General features: G+C 32.6%; 1 long non-coding RNA gene across 1 annotated transcript; it reads right to left on the bottom strand.

The window, feature by feature from the left end:
• Positions 1-250: 250 nt before the first annotated feature.
• On the bottom strand, positions 251-2,611 carry LOC140811814 (uncharacterized). The gene is made up of 2 exons (XR_012113542.1): positions 2,171-2,611; positions 251-1,365 (listed from the first exon to the last, which is right to left on the bottom strand). It is a non-coding gene; the product is annotated as an uncharacterized lncRNA (long non-coding RNA).
• Positions 2,612-5,220: the final 2,609 nt, after the last annotated feature.

Here is a 5,220-nt window from a genome sequence, read left to right as displayed (position 1 = left end):
AGGCGCAACAACCATTTTAGTGCCAAGACTCAAATGTCCTATACTTTAGTTCGAGCGTATCCCATTTTACACTCTGATACCAAGATAGGAGGCCCATTTACTCTAACTACAATTAATGATCAAACAATAATGGTTTGATTTAAAACTACAGCGGAAAAAAGTTTAAAATACTTTAAAACAGACCTCAGGGCCTAGAAAAAAATTGGCATGACCTCCTCGTAAGGAGGACATCCCGAAAACTCAAGCAGCATTTTATATCAAAATATACTCCAACTAGAGTCATTAAAACAAAATCAAAGTCAACAACCTATAGCCGCACTGGCCAGGACTAAACATAATTTAAAACTTACCAAATACTCACCAGATCATTAAAATCACAGAGTCGCCTCAGAACATAACAAGAACAACCAAATATCATTACAGATACACGGGGAATCTCCCCGGCAAATAAAATACAATACAAGACTGAAACAAACTCAAGACATACATATAGACTAACTGGGAGACTCCACTGAACAGAACCAAGCAATCCAACCTCAATCCCGAGCTCCATTGGTGGAACCTCGGCCTGATGCTGCAAAACGACTCGAGAGATCTACCATGGTGCCCAATAGAAACCACAGCAGCCCCCCAGTAAACAACTGAGGTTAGGATTCTGGTAAGAAACAGTTCAACAATAACAACAATAATAAAAAATCATACATAATCATATAATAAAATGTAATATGCAATGCATGAAAGTCTCAACGAATAATCGGGATAACAGGAGCCAATAAACGGTACGATAACAACGGGAATAATGCTCGAGCAACAACACAGAGGAGCTACATCGTCATGCAGCTAAACCGCCCTGCCAAGTATGCGAGGTATGCCAAGCTGTGCTGAATAACACCCCTGACTCGGCATCCATACAGCTGATACAATATAACAGGATGGCACAACCGAACGAACTAGATGACACAATCCTAGCGCTCACCTCAAAAGGCTGCACTAACCATAGGATTGTTGAATCACATCTACGGTATTATTTGTATAGACCTATCAGCCACACTATGATCCCGAGATAAACAACAGTGCCAGATAACAACGGATATCAACAATGGGCTAATAAGAACGATATGGCTCAACATGAATGTCACAACAGTATGTCATATGCTAAATGCCAATAATATGTCACAATAATAACATATATCACAACAAAGGTATTTAACAAATTACAACAGTCAACAAGTCACAAACATGATCAATGCAACACAAAATGACAATTAAACATAATTTATGTTTTACCGTCGTATGTTACCGAGCTGTAACATACCTATACCGAAATATAACGACGACAACAAGCTCAACTTTGATCTCCTCGGCCTAACAGTAAGATGATATAACAAGTCGAGTAAATTTCCAATTCAATAACAATATTTCCAAATTTCAGCTTGTACCTATGCTAAGTTTTAGGGTCAAAACTTAACCAAAACTTAACCAAAATATACTTATCATACATGGTTGGAATCCTAACTCAAAAACCCTTATTTCATCAGAAGATGTCAACAAGAAATTCAATCATCTTGACATGGATAAACATCCACAACCAGAAATCTAGAAAAATGAATTCTTTTACAGTTTCAGATTCGGCACCTATGACCATAAAATTCATATCTAATTCATTTTTGACCCAAATCAATATCCGTCAATTGGAAATGAAATACAACTCAAATATCTAAGTTTTTCTAGAAGAAACCATTTTCCAAATCTCAGTATATAAATCTCAGAATTATCAAGAACACACTGCCACTCAACAGATTATCGGACAGAATCTCGTACTGAGCAGTTTTGGAAAAATGAGCATAACTATCTCAATTCTTAATGGAATTTAACGAATCTTATATCAATATGAAGAAAACACATAGCTCTACAACTTTCATTTGAATCACAAGTCCAGAATTCGAGCGCTTAAATGCCATAAACACGAATTACAGTAGGTGTTGTACACAGCTCCAACACAGAATTCCATTTTGACACATTTTGGTAGCAAAATCATATCAAATCCCTTTCTTATCCAAATTCAATGATTCTAGTGGCTATAGAAAGCTAACAAACAGAGCTACAAGTTCTATTTAGGTGATTTCTACAAATTCAAGTTGTAAAAATCGCAGCAGCACAAAACTCTCACCCCAAAACCGGAAGAATTCGCACAGAAACAGAAGCTTCGATCTACCCGAATCCTTGCTCAAACTTCGCGATTTCTGACTTGAATCGAAGCCTGGGATGTTAGGAAGACACCCCTTTAGACTGATTGATATTTCGACGTCGGACGGAGGAGATATCGCGATTTTGCCGCAGCTGCTCCTCAAACTACGGGAATTGGGGTTGAGGGAATGAGTTTCTTTCTTTCTTATTCTTCCTTCTCTCTTTTAAAGGTACGTTGTGTGTATGTATATGTATATATACATCTTGTGTATTTGGTTACTAAAATAGTAACTCAAGCCCATCTATCTCGGTCTGTATTTATTTTGATATCGTGTGTTATTTAAACTCTATATGTATTTTATATCGTTAAATTCTCCGATATTCTAAAATACATATTTTTAACACACTTCTTGAATTTATTTGGCATAAATAATTATTTTAATTTTACAACAAAAAATTATTCTAATTATGCCAAATTACCGGATAATTAATTACAAGGCCTTACAATATATATAAATTGGTACATATGAAAAAAAAAATTCTTGTAGTCTGTAATTTGAATATTAAAATCTAGTGTATTGTGATTTTCCAATAATTATTAACTAATGCGTCTCAAGTGCATTTTACTTACACCTTACTCGACATTGAACTAAAAATTATTATTATTATTACTATATATAAATATATATTTTTATTTTCATAAAAAAAACTAAAAGGAGGAGAAAAAGAAATTATTCATACCTTAAAAAACATTAAAACATACCGTTGAATCACAAGTTTAGCATCACATTAATTTTCTTTTATTACTCTTGGATGTTGGCCAATTAAGTTGAGATAAGAATGGATCTGGTTTATGACTAAATCCTTGCAGTAAATCAATAAGTTCACCTTCACTTGTAGCAGAAACTAACATCCTTCGTGAAGCTAATGAAAGAAATCCCTATTCCACAACATCATCAAGAAACAATAACAGTTTATCATAATATTTGTTAACATTTAACAAACCAATTGGCTTATTGTGGATATTTAATTGTGCCAGCAAACAGTATGAAATTTTTCCCCCAAAGTACCGAAATTCCTGGCAAAGCAATGAAAGCATCTGAATGTTCAATCATTTGATTAATTTGTTCATGCATGTTGTCCATTTTCATTTCTTCTCCTATTGTTGATCCAGTAAGATTGGCTAAAGTAATCGGAATAATGCCTAATACTTCACTTCAACCTGTATGCGAAGCTTTAACAACTTTTCCCATGAGATCAACTTCACCACCACCATATACGAAATGAATCTTTTTGTAGCAAGTGTTATTCCAAGCTTTTCTGTTACTTCTTCATAAATTGAATATTTTCCTGCACTAGATCCACAAAATACACAAATATTTTTTATTTTACTTACCATGAATGTTGACATGTTTAGAAATATGTTTTATGTAATTTTTAGATCCCAGCATATGGATTTATAGGTGTAACATGCCAAAAGTCATTATTTGAACAGGAAATTATTATTAATAAAAGAAAATAAAAATGACATAAAATTAAAACACATATATACAACGTAGTTGTGATTGTGGCTCACATCTTCCTCTGATTTTACATTCAGTAACGGCTTCAACACCTTCTATGAGTCCAGGATATGCTTCCCATCTAATTTTCTTATAAATTGGCAAACAGGGTCTTTTAACTTCAGATTCCCAAGACTAAATTTTGTGTGTGTGTGTATGTCTATATATATGTATATATATATATATATATATATATATATATATATATATATATATAATCTATGTGTTGCTAGTGTAGGATCTTTGTAATGCTGATTCCACCGTCCATATTGATATTCCTCGTGTTGAAATTGCCACCATAGTTTAAGAAGTTCATTTTGCACATATCCACTAGAATGCGTATCAAGAACCTCTAGAAAATTATCCGAAGGCTCTTTACTCATACTATTCTTCATGAATAAAATTTTATCTTCTCTATTTATTGATGTCATTCCAACATTTTTGTATTTTCCTTTACAAGTCCACATTGCACATTTATGACATCCACCTATACGTTTAGCTCTTCGCTTTTTGGCATATGTTCTTTTACCAAATCCTGGCATATGTCTTATTATTATTTCACTTGCTTTCCCAACCAATCGGACTTTTGTTCAATTATCAAATGGACATCATTTGTTATGCCATAATACATCATCAACCTTAGTCGCTCACATCTAGATTCATATATTTTTTCAGTGCATTATCATATAAACAAGAAAAATATTTATGAAGACTCATAATACACGCATCCATATTATTATTATTATTATTATTATTATTATTATTATTATTATTATTATTATTTCAATTATTTTGGGGAAACTGAAAAAAACCGACTTAGACAGTCACGGAGTACCGTTATCCGCCACTCAACCGGGAAATGAACTAGAATCTGCAAAAACAGAATGAAAATATCAAACAACTATTGTGAATCATATAAAGGCATAAACTCATCATTAAAAATTTTATTCTCTATAAAAGGCTTAAGTCTATGCCCATTAACTTTAAACACATCATTATTTTTAGGATTTTCAATATCAACAGCACCATGAGGATAAACAAATTTAACTATAAATGGTCCTGACCACCCCGATCTTAGTTTTCCTAGAAATAAATGCAAATGAGAATAATAAAGTAGAACTTTTTGTCCAATTTCAAATGAATTTCTCATAAAATTTTTATCATGAAAGGCTTTAGTTCTATCTTTATAAATCTTTGAATTTTCATATGCATCATTTCTTAATTCTTCAAGTTCATTTAATTGTAATTTTCTTAATTTAGATGCATCATCTAGATTAAAATTAAATTCTTTAATTTCCCAAAAAGCTTTATGTTCAAGTTCAACTGGTAAATGACAATGCTTACCAAAAACTAACCTATATGGTGACATCCCTAATGATGTTTTAAATGCAGTTCTATATTCCCATAATGCATCAGTTAATCTTAAAGACCAATCTTTTCGAGTTGGATTAACTATTTTTCTAAAATTTAT

The sequence above is a fragment of the Primulina eburnea genome, chromosome 1 (genome assembly GCF_022965805.1).
Source record: "Primulina eburnea isolate SZY01 chromosome 1, ASM2296580v1, whole genome shotgun sequence".
NCBI classification, from domain to species: domain Eukaryota; kingdom Viridiplantae; phylum Streptophyta; class Magnoliopsida; order Lamiales; family Gesneriaceae; genus Primulina; species Primulina eburnea.
The sequence above is the reverse complement of the archived record's forward strand: the minus strand, read 5'-3'. Positions and strand labels throughout refer to the sequence as shown.